This window comes from Pygocentrus nattereri, chromosome 19, assembly GCF_015220715.1.
Source record: "Pygocentrus nattereri isolate fPygNat1 chromosome 19, fPygNat1.pri, whole genome shotgun sequence".
NCBI classification, from domain to species: Eukaryota; Metazoa; Chordata; class Actinopteri; order Characiformes; family Serrasalmidae; genus Pygocentrus; species Pygocentrus nattereri.
The window spans coordinates 22,540,048-22,557,215 of NC_051229.1; the positions used below are offsets into that span (position 1 = coordinate 22,540,048).

General features: G+C 37.7%; 1 protein-coding gene across 3 annotated transcripts in view; it reads right to left on the reverse strand.

Annotated features, from left to right (window-relative positions):
• kcnab1b (potassium voltage-gated channel, shaker-related subfamily, beta member 1 b) overlaps positions 1 to 17,168 on the reverse strand; it is a 106,539-nt gene that overhangs the window by 60,496 nt on the left and 28,875 nt on the right. The window lies entirely within an intron of this gene.

Genomic DNA, 17,168 nt, shown 5'->3' on the forward strand with positions numbered 1-17,168 from the left:
ACATGACACCAGGGAGGGACAACGACACAATTGGGCACAATTTGGACATGCTCACTGTGAGGTGTACTCACTTTTGCTGCCAGCTATTTAGACATTGAATTATTTTCAGAGGACAATAAATCTATCCTGCTATACCAACTACTTTAAGTTATATCCAAGTTTCATTTCATTTCAAGGCCCACCCTTTGCAGCTATAACAGCTTCAACTCTTCTGGGAAGGCTTTCTGAAAGGTTTAGGTGTGTGTTTATGGGAATTTTTGACTATTCTTGAGTGTTGACTGTTGAGATCAGGACTCTATGAAGGCAAGTCAAGTTCTTCCACACCAAACTCGCTCATCTATGTCTTCATGCACCTTGCTTTGTGCACTGGTACGCAGTCATGTGCACTGATGCAGCTGCTCCAGCTTGGAAACTCATTCCATGAAGCTCTCTACACACTGTTCTTGAGCTAATCTGAAGCCTACATGAAGTTTGGAGCGATTGTTGGCGACCTCTGCGCACTACACGCCTCAGCATTCACTAACCCCGCTCTGTCATTTTACGTGGCTCAGTTGTTGTCGTTCCTAATTGATTACACTTTGGTTCCACAGACCGCTGAACTCTTAAAGGATCTGAACTGCTGCTGGTGGCGGCAGAATTTTCCACCACGACTCTGAAACTTAAATTAATTGACCATACATTTTTACTGTTGTCTGCCAACTGCAAACATGTGAACGCAGCACAAGTGTGTTTTGACAAGGACAGAATCACAATATTGCACACTACAAGACATTGTCATATAATAAAGCATAAAGCAGTAAGAGTAAACTGGATGAGAGGATCAAACCATCAAATGTTCATGGAGGAGAAGCTTCTTGAAGGTTGCAAGAGTATCTTGGATGGAGGTGAGAGTAAGTAAGCTTGTATCTCAGAGCACAAGAGAAGTGTTTGACATGCATCCATCCATCCAGACATTTTCTAAGCCGCTTCTCCCTCAGGGTCATGGACTGTGGGAGGAACCCCACGCAGACACAGGGAGAACATGCAAACTCCACACATAGAGGACCCCGGTCATGGAATCGAACCCAGGCCCCCCTCGCTGTGGGGTGACAGCACTACCCACCACGCCACCATGCCGCCATTTGCTATGCAATGATGGCAAATTTAACTGATGTTACAGAACTTAGAAGACTCTTGGTTCCCTAAAGCAGCAGTTCTCTGACATATTTAGTCTTAGTGCCCTTTTGTAGATAATGAGCACCACTGCAACCCCCCCATGCAAGTGACTAGAAGGATGAAAGTCTAAAATAATGAGAGGAAAGCAAAGTTTTAAGGTGATTCTTAAAGCAGGAGAAAGAAGAACAGTCACAGAAGTCCAAGGGGATGCAGTTCCAAAGTCTAGAGGCCATAGCACTATGTCTCCCATTTATGGTTTCTTTCTAGCATGTGCTCTATAGGGCTGTAGGAGCACATAGTTAAGGAGAGTGGACTCCATGTTGTGCTTTAAATATGAAAAAATGACATAATTTGCTGAGAAGGAAGCCAGTGTAACTGACTGAGAATGATTGTGATATGAGCCAAATGCTTGGTATAAGCAAAGACTCTGAGTTGAATGTTGAGTAAAGTACAATTGATTTTTACGAGGAATGCCAATGAAAAGGGAATTATAGTAGTCTAAGAGATTATGAAAGCATAAACAATCATTTTAGCATCTTTCAGACTTATAAAATCAAAGTAGGGTAATGTTGTAACTAATGAAATTTTGGTAAGTAACCTGATATGTGGTTCAAGACCATGTCAAGATAGAGGGTTTGATTGTGGCACCATATGTGAATTGAACATTTAAGAGTTTTGGAGGGCAGAATTTTGGGATCAACATGCATGGTAAGCAAGTATGATGAAAAGCAGGGGGCCAAGGACTGAACCTTAAGGTACACCTAATCTAGAGAATTCAGCTATTTAGATGTACGTAAAGTGGGATCTTCCAGAAATGTATATACCCTGTTTTCATTGTTTCCCCTATGAAATCTTGTGAGTTTATGCCTTGTTTTCTGAGTAATTCTACTTTCCTAGCTCCTTGTCTAGTGTTGGTCCTTGTTGAAACCTTGTTCTTCATTGTGTTTTTGTGCTCTTTCTGGTTTTGACCCTCTCTAACTTTTTTTGACGCTGATCCTGCCTAGGCCTACTTTGACTTTCACTGTCTGTACTTTGACCCCTGCTGTGAATGACAACCTTGGATGCTGGAAAAAGCCATATAAAGTGACTTTGTACTTTTGTCCTACTGCCTCAAGCTCTCTGTTGTTACAAATGTGCTTCTGATTGCCATGGTGTCCCCAGCTGGGCTCTGCCCAGTGCTCTATCTCCATGTCACCTTGGATCCCCACCCCCCCATGATGTGTGTCACCTATGTCTAGTCTGTAGTTGCAACTAATAATATCAGTATCTGCACCTGTGTCACAACAGCATATTTATGGTGCATTTGGATGGTTAGGAACTTCAGAGTTTACCACATAGAAGTTGTAAATTCTGGTGGTAAACCTGTTTTTACCAGCTGTAGTGAAACCACAAACTGTACGTTCTCTGATATTACATTTCAACAGGTCAAGCTGGCAGAGCATTCGATCCATCAAGTTAGCGGTACATACATCAGTAACACTTTAATTTCTCTTTCATGATGCAAGCAGATGATTGTAATATTAATGATTGAAGGATTGAATGATTGAATATTAATGATGATGATTGTAATATTAATTCACCTGTAGTGAATGGCAGGCCCAGTCAGTTAGCATCCAACAATTTATTTTCAATGAATCATGTCATTGGTCCATCCTTATCCCTATACTTCTTACCACTCAAACAAATGGTAAGTATAACCCCATTTATCATTAGTTAGTTTCTGACAAATGACAGGACCACTGACCAGATTTGGATGGTGGACCATTCTCAACACAGTACTGACACTGACATGGGATAGGCAAAGCATGGTGATACGACAAATTTAACAACTTTAAGAGCTGACAAGTTTTTCTGAAAACTTCAGTATAGACACCTTTTGCTTTTGCTTTTGTGGATTTACTTGTAATGTTCTTCAGTCTGCCCAGTTTTGTTCTTTTTTATTTTCTGAATCTTCAGTTTAATCCTAAAGTGCTCAAAAAGTCATGTATTATTCATGAGTAACCTGTCTTGGAAAACCAAATTCAACCACATTCAACTCCCAATTTATATTGACTATATATGTATGAAAACAAAGCTTGAAAATCAGCCTGTTTTAAATTGTTTTGTGATGTCACAAAAACCAGCACGTTTACATATGACCACTATTTTGGCCTACAGCAGTTTAGCCCTGCCTGTTCACACTGAAGTTATAAGGAGTGTTTCACTTCATAATGCTTTTTATTAATCCCTTAATATGCCAGACATATTATATTAATTACAGGGACTTCAATGCAAACTGGCTGAGCTATTCTTAGGTTATAGAGCCTGCCGGCAGACCCTGGCCATTTAAGAGGTTAACTGTGGGACAGTACAGGGGAGCCCATCACAATATTATGACTATTGCTGGTACATAAACATATAGAACTACCCTAAGTGCACCTTTGAAAAAATGTTTTGCTTCAGTTAAACTCTTCAGTAATACTAATCACTCTGTGTTCCCGAGGTAATTACAGTGCTACTGCACCAATTTCCAGCTCCAAGGCTGGTGGAAGGAAACGTCTTTGTGTTTGCAGGTGGTTCTGAAAATGTTATCACCTTTCTGTTGAAATCGGCTTTCCTGAGCAGCACGGAGGCTCCACGCCTCACTGCTGCAGCAAATGTGCTTTGGGGTGTGGAAATGATTTAAGGGGATTTCAACTCTCTATTACCCTCCAAAGTCATTTGTCACTGATCACCCTGGATTGATGGTCAATGCAAATCACTTTGATGGTAAATGCTGCAGTTTAAGACAAGCTTTCAAGCATGAATCTCAGTGATCAGAAGGGAATGGTGCTCTTGCTCTTTCTCTGCCTGTCTCTCACACTGGTACTATTCATCACTTGAAATGTTACCATAAAACTTGGCATCGTCTATTGCACTTAAAGCACACTATAGCTCTGCAGTAGGAAACACATTAAGGAAAGTTATACTCTTTCTATTCATCAGGGCTCTACCAACAGTGGAGCTTTACCCCTAATACACTCACAGTCTCCAGGGCTTATCTTTCTGTCTACTCTGCAGTTGTTACAGCCTTAAACTGTAGTGCTCTGATGTATATATAGATATCTGCTATTGCAAGCTTTGGGCTGAAGGTAATACCCCATCTCCCTGGACTCAACCTGCTAATGCCCACACCTCAAAGCCTGAGACACAGAGACCTGCAATTAAATGATTGTGCAACGCAACGCAAAAGCAGTGACTTCAGTTTTGACTTCAATAGCTTGGAGTTTAAATAGGTTGATGTCAATTTAGGCTTTCTTTGTATTTGTTATTATTATAGACAGATATCATTATATGTTTGATTCAGATGTAACAGGAGAGGTTGCCTTATTAGAAATCCTTACACTGTAAAATACACACACACACACAAACAATATATATATATATATATATATATATATATATATATATATATACACACACACACACACATACATATGCTAAAGCACTGTAAAAATTATGGTCAATGCCTGTTTTTTGAGAAAGGTTTAAGCCATGTAAATAAAATGTGTGTGTACATATATAAAGTGCTGCATATATTGTCCATCTGATTGTCCATGACCTCATGCTGTCCTGTAGAATTTGTTGTACTGAGAACAGACAGCCTGTTAGGTCAGCAGAGCTCATAAAGTGGACAGTAAGTGTAAATATAAGGCAATATAATATATAATATTATATAATAAAGTGGACACTGCACGTATTGCGTTTACTTCCTAAAAACATTTAACCAGAGTTGTTTAACTTACAAAATGAAAATATGTAGATATTAAATAAATGAATTGTGTTGTCTTTCAGTAACTGGTTTATATGAATTGGACAAAAATTCAAGAAAGTACATTTCAATGAATGTAAACTGTTAACACGGATCTAAAGAGAATTTCTTTCTGCTGAAACTACAATAAATTTCAATGAAATGTTTCCATTTGCTCTAACAACAATTGAACTTATGAAGTAACACATTATGTGGAATGACTCTTCTCAGCTTGACTGAATGGACATGTGTGGCATAAACGAATGAAATTTCAATTCATATAATTTATTTTTAGATTTCTTTTAAGTGTAGAAACATCAGGATTTAACCAAGATAATGTACTGCTACATCATTCTGTTAGTAAAACATATTATAGCATTTTATGTTTCCCAACACCTGGAGAAGGTTAAATCACGTTAGTTGTGGTGTACAACTTTTATTTCAATCCTGCCACTGTGATCATATCTTTTGTTTCTAGGAACTCTTACTTCTTTAAAGAAACACGGTATGTAAATTATTGTAACCACATTAAGTGATCATTTTGCTTCCATCAAAGCATCTATTTCATGTATTTTTTTAGATTTTTTCTCTTTCATAGTACATCAGTCCAAATTCTTGCCACCCGTGCTGTGAGTGAGCTGCCACCTGCTGAACGCAACAGGCTGCGTGACGCACATTGCATGTTCACACGTTTCTGTCCATTATCGTTATGAAACAGGCAGGAGGAAAAAAACACTTTTATCCTGTCATTTATCCTGACAGAAGGGAATGGAAGATTTCCTGCCTTCTTATGCCCGTTTTTTCCTGAACAGGTGTACGTTCCTGCTGTCTGAATCCAAGTGTGGTGCCCTACTCAGATTTTTTTTTCTTAGAAGGAACAATTAGTTTGCCCTCTCAGACTGCTGGACCTACACACCCCAGTGACTTTGAGAGCTTTGACTCCTATTTTCCTACACTTTCAGGAAAAAAAACACACAGTCAAATCCAATATAGGCGCAATACTTGTCCCCTCTAAGGCACAGTCATTGTATCTCTACTGCAAAAGTTTGCACACCCTTGTCAAACTACAGAGCCCTGCTTTTGACATCCTGTATAAATAAAAATGATGTGTGGCCACCTAAGGCATAGGAACGAGATCCTAACATGTGGCCACAACTTAGTAAGGCATGATCTCATTCCCACACCTTATTAAGTTGTGGCCATGGCTTAATTATCTCATTCCCATGACTTACTAATTCGTGGCCACGCATTATTTTTGTTTATACAGAAGGGCTAGCAGGGCTCCGTATCAAACAATATGTTTTGTTGATTTTCAATGTTAAACTAAGAAAAGACATCCTCTTCTGCCTCTTCTAAAAGAAGACACACTTCTGCTCATTTTAAAAATGTGTATTTGCTGAATTTAACATTAAGAAAAAAAAGTATGACAAGAATCCTGTCCAAATGTTATGCCACATTTATATTTATGGAATGTTTTATTTTTTACAATATGCACTACATTGTGCAAGTAAATGCCATATTGAATAGTGTTGCCTGTAGAGAATGTCTTAAACTAGTTGAAAGAGTGGAACTAGTGAGATTTATAAGAAAGTAAACGATAAGGAACTGCATGGATAACTCAACCTTTACAGCCACGAATTTGATATTCATTACTACCTGGGGTCCTCTACACAGACATTTTAGGGCCTCAATGGAAAAGGGAATCATGAACATGACTGAAACTTAATTTAATTTACAGAACATTCTACGCACTCCTATTCAGAAAGACTGGATTTCTCAGCGGAAACCAAATGTAGTGTTAAGGGTTTTTCAAGGCTCCAAGCTTTACAGCCCAAACAGATATTTTTACCCCCAAAATCTTTTATGCAAAGCTACATTTTCTGCTACACTGAACTGAGCCAGTGAGTTATACTCAGCCAATGAGTTATACCTGTATTTAAGAGTTCACATTTTACGGTCCTGCTTTGGTCACTCAAACTGCAAATTTTGACTGTGAGTGCAGCTTCAGTCAGACTGTGAACCATTACTGAGATCACATCACAGAGTAACAGAGGACAGACGTTCACAGAAGCTGTGAACAAGGCCAGTAAACTGTCAGCACAAATGACAGAGACTGGAGAGAGAGAGAGAGAGAGAGAGAGAGAGAGAGAGAGAGAGAGAAAGAGAGAGCGAGAGAGAGAGAGAGAGAGAGAGAGAAAGAGAGAGCGAGAGAGAGAGAGAATAACAGAATAAATATCTAGAATCACAAAGAGCTGCAGCAATGCAGAACAGCCTGAGCTAAAGGAACGCTGAGTCGAGAGAGAGAGAGAGAGAGAGAGAAAGAGAGAAAAGAGAGAAAGAAGATAGAAGTAGTGAGAGAGAAACAGATAGACAGACATGAAGGGAGAACGAGTGTGGAAGAAGGAGAGAGAGAGGGTAGAGAGATAAAGAACAGACAGACAGAAGAAAAGGGAGAAGAGAGAGAGTGAAAGACAAAGAGAGAGGAGAGAGTAAGAGAGAGAGAGAGAGAGAGAGGGGGAGAGTAAAAGTGAATCAGTGAGAGATTAAGAAAAACAGAGGGAGTGAAAGAAAGAGGCACAGAGAAACAAAGTGAAAGAGGCAGTGAAAGAGACGAGGACTGAGGAGTGAAATAATGAAATGATGAAATAATTATACACACCTCAAAATGACATTTACAAACTTTGCAGCTGTGCTTGATATTGATTTTTAAAAAATATATTTTCAGAAACAAAACTGAAGAACTACAAGCTTCTGTTATGCGTGAGGTGCGTTTCTGTCCAAGTATCTGTCCAGATGTTTACTTAGCTCTGCAGTTCCCTTCAGGGGAGACACATCTGACTTGTTTTTATTTTGAAACAGGCACATCAGTATGCTCACTTCCCAGAGTGTGATTTTACTCCTGTTCCAAATTTGTGGATGTTGTTTCAAGTTCAGTCAGTTTTAAATGCCGCTGTAGGCCTGGAACTTCAGAAGTGAACTGAGGTGAATTAAGATGCATCTGTCTTGGATGCACAAAAAAAGTGTATTGATTTTGGCACTCTACATCCTCCATCTGCATTTCGAACTACACCCACCAGTAGTCAATATTCAGGCGTGAACACGGAATATTAATCAGCTGACATAAAGTGGAGTCTTTCACAAGTAGCAAAGATCTTTATGCAGAAAGCTGTTTACAATCCAATTTAGATTTTCTACAGAAAGTGTTTTGTGAGGTTAGTGCACCGCTTTCAAAGTCATTGAGCTGAGTTTCAATTTAAAGGTACAAGCTGCAGGTTGGTGGTCTTCTCACCTGCAGGGGTGGATTTATATTGCGACAAATTCTGAGCCATTTATAGCGCTACACTCTTATAAAATGATTTTCTAAATGTTCTTCAGTAAGGAAAGGCTATATGTTCAGTAGCATGTAAAAGTTAAAGACCACTTTTCATTCCTTTAATTTCCCATCAAAAATGGCCATTAAACTCACAAATGCATTTAAGAGAAAATGAAACAGAAGCCTCACCAACTAAATATAATATTATATTTTCAGTATTTGGTGTGTTTACTCAGCTTTATCAGAGCTTCCATTCTTTTCAAGGCACTTACTTTCAGTTTCCCACACCTCTAAAGTTCAGTCTTTGGTTGCATTTTCTGCTTCTTATGGTTCAAGTAATACCAAACACATTAAGTGATGTTGAGGTCTGGGCTCTGGGATGGCCAGTCAATTTTTCTGGGAATACTAACACTTTTGTTTTGAAAATGGTCTTCTTTTGTGCCTGTTTTCTTTTTTTTCTGACCCACAAGGTGTGTAACATGGTGCGATAAGGAGGCCGATGCACATGCGGAGAAAAGCAAGATTTATTCGGGTTAAATCCAGGGTCGTGGTCGATACAGTCCAGGTTTAGGTAGCCAACACGAAGAGCAGGATGGACAGACATGACAAAGAACACAGAAATCAATACTTATCAAAACACGTAGAACAGAACAAGCAAAACATCCAACACATCAAACAAACACCAGCAACCAGACAGGGGAAAACACAGGGCTTAAATACATGAGGGTAAACGAGGGACAGGTGGAAACACAGGTGGAGACAATCAGGGGTGGAGTCATGAAACAACAGGGCAGGACTGAAAACCAAAACAAAGCACATGGACAGGACTGGGAAGTAAACACAACACGGTCACATGGACAGGGACTGGGAGGGGCCAATTGTGACATTATGACATTAACTTAGCAGCTGTTCAGTCTCAGTTTAACACTAGTTTGGCAGCTGCACATTTAGGGCTGCCAGATTGCTTCTATAGTTTTCAGCCAAAAAAATATTTCAAAATCCACCAAAATGGATTTTCAGACTGGGAGTTATATAATGCAGACCAGCCCACACTCTACACACACACAAAGCAGTAACATCCTGCAATGTTATATCAGGCTACAGGCTGCTGCTAACAGCCTTGCAGTCATTACCCTACATATTCGAATACTTCTGACACAAAACAAAAGCAACCGATTAGAAAGCTGGATTCACACAAACAACCAACCCTGCAGCACCTTTCGCTCAGTATAGACACAATGTCTACACAGAGAAGATGACAAAGCTAAGTTCAAATCAGAAAGCTGGGATGTAAAATATTCAACCTATAAAGGTAAAGATGTACAAACTTAAACCTGATCATTGTAAGTTTTAAACCAAAAACACAGATTACTGCCACAGTGAGTTGGCCCAAATGAAGATGACATGAAAGTTACAACAAACAGCTGATGTGCAACATCAAACAAAACAGCTATCTTAAACACCTAAACCTCATCATCACTGTAGGCTAAAGTGTACTGCTGGGTGAGGGCATGAAACATGTTTATGGTTTATATATGTCTTACCTGTGATGAAGTAACTTACATGTAGATGTCCGAACGTTATGGTTTTGTTACATGATTTGAAGTGTAATGGGAAATGAAACTAACTTCAGCTTCATCTACTCTCTGTCCACTCTTGGTTACAGTCAGTAAACTGGGGCCATATCACTTGAGAGAGGAGTCGCTGGTTTAACCCCGAAATTACACACAAGTTTGATTGCTGTTGTGCTGTGACTTTATAGTCAATAAATAATTAGATAGAGAATAGATAAATTGATTGTTACAACTAAAATAACAAGCCTGTTTTGAAATTATAGTGAGTAAAAAGTACAGATTTTTCTTTTGAAATGTAATGAGTAAAAGTAAAAAGTATTCATTGACAGAAATAAAGTACAGATACCTAAAAAATGACTTAAGTACAGTAACAAAGTACTTCATTACTTAAAACCTCTGTTAAAACACATCAACTAAAATTAAACCAAAAACTTAATGACATGTCTCTGGCATTTTTTTAAATGATCAGCTGATATGTAACTGAATGAAATTGACAGGTGCTACTCTTTGGTACCTACTGACACCTGCTCTCTAAAAGGCTCACGTCACCTGCAAAGCTACATTTTAAAAGAAGCCGGAAAGCAAGCTGCAGCACTGAAAAGGCTTTCATTGTTGCTCATGCAGTACTCCACAATTTGGCAGTCGACTGGGATGAGTCCCGTGCCCCACACTCACAATGAGCTGCACAGCTGTCTGACTTTACTGCTGCACACTAACTCACAATTGAAGGCACTGCAGGCAACACATTCTGCTTAGCATTGCAAATCATTTTGAACCGTTCAGTCTGGCTAGTGCACTGATCTTCTTTCCTTCTTTCTTTCTTGTGTGGGTGGTATGTAAATGAAGAATAAATGTTTGCTGAGATGATGTTTCCCTTTTGCCTCAACAACAGGGGTAGACTAAACTCAGGTCATCTTCAGCTGCTCTGAACAACACAGAAGCCTAAACAAGAAACCAACGATTAATGCTTCTTCTAGTTAAATGTGTTTAACTGTGCAAGATAGCATTTAGTTAATGCCATGAAGTGAATCCACAAAATATTATGGCAAAAGTTTTGTAGGCCTATAGTTATGGAATCTTAAAACATGTGAGCTGAGGATGCATTTCAGTTACAATAATCTTGTCTTAAACCTCATTAAAACCTTGGATAATCCTCAGTTAAACCTCACATACAGCACCATATAGTGGCAGATATGTGATTTTGGGGTTAGTTTAAACAGAAGGTATGCTTTAAACTGCAGATTCCAAGGGCACAGCAATGGAGTTCAAGAACCCATGTGATTCATTCAGATTTAATCTCAGGTTAAACTCTAAACCACAGCTAAGCTGTGGATGGAGAGAAACGCCTGTGTATTTTTTCATATCTGAAGCAAGAGAGGAGCTTGACTTTTTCATATCTCTAAGATGAAAACTTTAGTAACAGTTTTGGTTGCTTATCAGGACCTGGATGGGTGTTTCTTTTAGCAATATTCTATTATTAATATTCTAACTTCTGTATTTTCATTGATCTACTTTGACTTTTTCCTTCCTTTTGCAATCAGATTATCCTGTATCTAATTTCCTCAGAAATATCTTGTAATTTTATAAAAAATTAAATAAATGACATGAACTCCAAGAACCATTTGAATACTTAAAAGTTTGCATGGTCAGTAGCTCTTCTCCATGAGGAAAAATAAGGTTATATAAAACAGGTCTTGGAATTCGTTCTTAGAATTAGTTCCTAGAAATCTAATTGGAACAGATTACATTACATATGCATCCACTTTATTAGAAACTCCTTGTTGGTCACATATATATATATATATATATATATATATATATATATATATATATATATATATATATATATGGCCAATATATAGTACAGTTATTGATTGTAGCCCATTAGTTTGTCAGCTACCTTCTTCTCCATTCAGCATTGGTCAGTTACTTCTAGCGGTTTCACGATCTGCATGTTAATATTCACTTTTTTCTGATACATTGGTCGTGAGACAACATACATTGTTAAACAGTGGAAAGTACAAAAAAAATATTTTTGGAATTTACAAAAAAGTTCTGAAGTTCTGTTATGTTTCTTTATGTTCCTTTTCTAATTCTGTGTCAGAAATGTTGTGTATCATGATAGAAAGATGGCAATACGTACTGTATCATGGAATATGCGTCAGTATCCCTTCTACTGACTAGTTTCTACAAGCTTAAAAATAAAGGTTCTTTAAAGGTTTTTTAGTAAATAAAACGGTTCTATATAATCCATGAACAGTTGAAGAACCCTTTGCATGATTAAAGGGATCTTGATGTCATGAAGTGGTTCTTCAGTTTGATGGAGAATGTGTTAGAAAAGCTTCTCCCATCATTACAGTTTGACATCATAACAATAGAAGAACCTGTTGATGCTATGTAGAACCCTTTTCAAAACGGTCCTAAATAGAACCATATACAACACATTCTACTTCAGTCTGAAGAACTATTTTCTGATGCAAAAAAACCCTTTAATCATTTCGAGTGTTCATGGTTCTACATAGAATCAATTTTTTTACTAAGAACTATCATTTTCAAGTGTGTAGATTTTCAGCATCAGCATCAGACAAATAACTGCTCTTGTCGGGGGACGGTGACATAACTTCTAAATGATGTTTAAAGCATTGAGTGACTTGTAACATATCACTATTTTTGAGTAATTTACACCAACATTGGAAAATAACCATTGATTAAGGGCTAGAGGATTGCAAATACCATGGGCAGTCTCTGCATCAGGCAAAGGTAGGCATCTGCCTAGGGCCCCCATGAGTTGAAAACCCCATAAAAAGAAAGAAACAGGCTACTTTATGAATTGAAAACAAAGTTTAGCACTACTCCCAAAACTAACTTTGTCTTTTCAGATAGAACAGAGAGCTGCACAGCACGGCCTTCACTACCACTAACTATGAGGTTATTTCAGAGGGTTTTCTCTTTAATGTGGAAACAACAGTGTTCTGATAATGTTGTAACCTATTCAGAAGTGCAGCCATGGTTTCACAGGCTTGCCCAGTCAATGGGGAATGGAGGATTTATAATGTTTACATCAGCTGTTCAGTTTAGGCTACAGGCCCCACATCCATTTGGCTTTATTAGTGATTAGATGAGAAATGTAAGTTGTATTGTTACCTACTCATAACATATTAGTGCCAGCCTGAGTGTTCACTGTTAACTTGCATATTGACAGCAAAGCATCATGTAACATGATTCAGTAATCAGCAGGTACACTGGGGTGTATTTTGTCTCGTTAACTACATGAGTATCTTCCTTTAGCTTGGATTTGGTGGACAAATAATTTTATAACATATGTTTAATGTGAGCTTTGTGAGAAAAGAGGACTGAGGAGCAAGAGGGAAATTAAGGAAAGCAGAGAGGGAGAGAAATTAAATGAAATCAATGTAGACCTATCACCCGATTTTATGTACAACCCAATTTCCAAATAAGCTGGGACACTGTGCAAAATGTAAATTAAAACAAAATGAAATGATGTGCAAATCATTTAAACCCTATATTTAATTAAAAATAGTGCAAAGAAAACACTTGGTAGTTGATTGGCAACAGGTCAGTAACATGATTGGGTATCAGCACACATTTCAAAAGCCAGCATTTATGATGGTATAGGGGTGCGTTAGTGTGCATGGCATGAAATCTTTTTCAGGGAAGGCTTTGATTCAGCAAAACAATGGCAAACCACATTCTGCATGTATTATAACAGCATTGCTCTGTATTAAAAGAGTCTGTATTAAAAGGTGCTTAACCAACCTCACTGTAGTCTAGTCCTGTCACCCACTGATAACATCTGGCACTTTATGAAATGAAAAATATGACAAAGGAGACATCAAACTGTTGAGCAGCTGAAATCCTATGTTAAGCAAGAATGGAAAACATTTTGCTTTAAAAACTACAGCAGTGTCTCCTCAGCTTCCAAACTCTTACAGTGTGTTGTTAAAAGAAGAGGTGATGAAACACAGAGGTAAACATGCCCCTGTCCCAACTTTTTTGGAAAGTGTTGTTGGCATCAAATTCAAAATGGGCATATATTTCTCAAAAAACAATAACATTTCTCAGTTTCAACATTTGATATGTTCTCTCTGTAGTATTCTCCTTTAAAAATATGGTTGACATGATTTGCATATCATTGCATCCTATCTTGATTTTCATTCTGCACAGCATCCCAACCTTTTTTTGAAATGCGGTTGTACATTTTCAGCTAAAGTAAAGATGTAAACTAAAGATGTAACTACATAGTTAAATTATTATCATCATCATCATCATCATCATCATCATCATTGACCGCTAGTCCATATAGGGTCACGGTAGCAGTTGGGAGAGCATAGAATCCCAGATGACCCTGTCCCCCCGCAACTTCCTCCAGCTCATTCCCGGGGACCCCAAGCCACTCCCAGGGCAACTTGGAGATATAATCCCTCCAGCAGGTCCTAGGACGACCCCGGGGTCTTGTCCTGGTAGGCCGTGCCTGGAACACCCCCACCCAGCACCCCATAATTCCGGAGGACCTCCCACAAGATATCTTGAGGAACACAGTCATAAGCCTTCTCCAAGTCCACAAAACACACGTAGACTGGGCTGGCAAACTCCCATGCCCCCTCAACAATCTGTGAGAGGGTGAAAAGCTGGTCCATTGTTCCACGGCCGGGACAGAATCCACATTGTTCCTCCTCAATCTGAGGTAAAATTATTAATTAAATAAAATTAAACAAGATATCAGGAGGTCAAATTAGTTTATGGAACAGTAATAGAAGTTTATGGAAAAATGGAAGGATGAGACAAGAATGAATGTATTTGCATTAGCAAATTAGCCAATGTAATGAGCAACTGCCTTAATAAAATGAGGCAATGTGTCTAAAAATATGTTAATCTTATAATATTCTTACAACACTCTCAAAATGAGACGTATTAGATATATGGACCTGATTTCTGTAGTGTAGATGATTGCATCTAAAAACGTGCATCTAAGGGCTCCGTTCCAGTCTTTTGCCTAGGGCCCCAGAATCACCAAATCCACCTCTGGCTAACACAAACTGTGCCTCAACAAATGACATATAGTCTAACTGTACATCAGCAAGGTGGAGCTACAATTTAGGTGTTTCTAATAAAGTGTCCAGTGAGTGCAACTATTTGGCAGAGCTGTGCATAAAAATGTGCAGTACAGCAGAGGCAATGTGATAAAAAGTGAGAGAAAAAGAGAGAGAATGTGAAAGGATTCATAACCTACAGAGAACAGCGCTGTCCTGAATTGATCTACTCCAGGAGTTACTGAGGGTAAACAAACATTTCATTGTGTAATAGCATTATAAGAACACCAACCTGGCCTGATTACTTCAGCAAGGGAGAAATTACTTGCAAGTGGATCCATTACAAAGTTCTAAAACACTTTATAATATACTTCTGCATTGCCACAGGGGCTCATACACATATGTTTTTCATTTATTTTCTGTTTTATCATTGCCTGAGATGGAATACTCCTATTTCCTACTCCTAGGTTATAGCATACATATGCTTCCTATAAATATAACATTTTAAATATAAATAACAGTTTTCTACATCTACACTCAAAATCATTATTTCACTAAACTTAATTGAAATATGGAAATTATAAAATGGCTTTCTTTCAAAATAAGATTCCGCTGATGCAACATAATTTACTTAATTAACTAAACTAATACTGATTTCCAATTTAACTCATAAAAGTCACTGAAATTGATTTACTAGTGATGATAACTTGTGCTGGTCCAACTTAATAATGATGCTCTAAATAATTTATCTACAGAGCACTTTTCATGCCGGTGGCAGCTCAAAGTAATATGTCGTGTTATTACAGACAAAAATAAGATGAGCGGTAATAACTGCAATAAAGTGATGTTAAATATTATGATATCCTAGCAATAATTAACAGTGGAGGAATACATACATCTAGCATTAAGCTAAAAACAAAATAGTTTTAGGAGTTAAAGGCTAACGCTGTAAATCTGATCTTGTATTCTTTTCACAGCAGGTAAATTTTAAAGGTTGATAGGTGTCATAATATCCCTGGCTAATTAGCATGAGTTTGGAGTCGCCTCAGGCAGCTGCTGTTTCTGTGACAAACTCATGACAATCAGCAACATACCCAATGCAACTTTGCTCAAGGGGAGACCCGCACCAAGAAAAGTCTAAAATCAGCTGTTGGTCTCCAGTAAAGAAAGAGAAAACGGTATCATGCACCAGCTACATGTACAGCTGTGCAATATGAAAATAAAGTTAATATTTACTTAAAGTTAATATATATAATATTTTAGCAAAATTCTTTAACAGCAAAAAGTGGAGAGTAATTATCTATTAGAAGTTGAGAGTTATTACTGCCATCTTGCTATACTGTTTACTTTAATTACACACTTATATAACTAATTAGGGCTGATTGTTTTTATATCATAAGAGCTAAATTTTTAAATCGCAAGAGCTGCAGGTTTTTATTCATTTGTTTATTTAAAGCCGGTGTTATCAAAAGTGTTGTCTTAAGTTTTAAGTGGGGAAATTTAACCTAATAACACAGAGTTTATGAACTGCCTGTGGATAAGTTTGACCAGTCAGAGGAAACCAAACCTTCATGTATTGTGACATCACAACCACAGCTTACTGGCAGTCTAACACACTACATTCAAGGTTCAAGCCTAAAGCCAGAAACAGTGGATATTGTAAACTTCTTGGCCAAAAAATAACAGGACTGAACATGATACCTTAATTTAATTTAATAATTTAAACCGCAGTCGCAATATTAGTCAGAAAAATCACAATTAGATGTTTTTCCCAAATTGTTCAGTCCTACTAATTTCATAGTTACAATAAGAATGAACAACATTCAGTTTACATTCTGTTTAGGTGAGCATTTTTGGCTTATTCTGTTTGTTTTGATGTAAACAAAAGATAAACGTGGCAATGTTTTTTGTCACTGTAAAACAAGACAGCAGGCACAGTAACTTTTCATAATATTCAAATGATAATAAATCTTGTACTTACAAACACAAATATGGTATAGATTAGGAATGCACAAGGATTTCAGAATTATATCAGTATTGGAAGATAATTGCTTAAAAGCATTTATCAGCATATTTTACAATGTATTTATCAGACTCCTGAATAGCAAAATATGTAGGTGATACTGGACTAATCTGCTAAAATACCTCCTTTTTTATTCAGCTCCCTGCTTTTGTTCATTTGTAATATTAGAGAAATAAACGGTAAATTTCTCCATAATCAGAGTTGGAATGTGACAGAACACATGGATTGTCAATATGTATTCAAAATACAGAAATTAAGCACTAAGTCCAGGTTATGTTTTGTA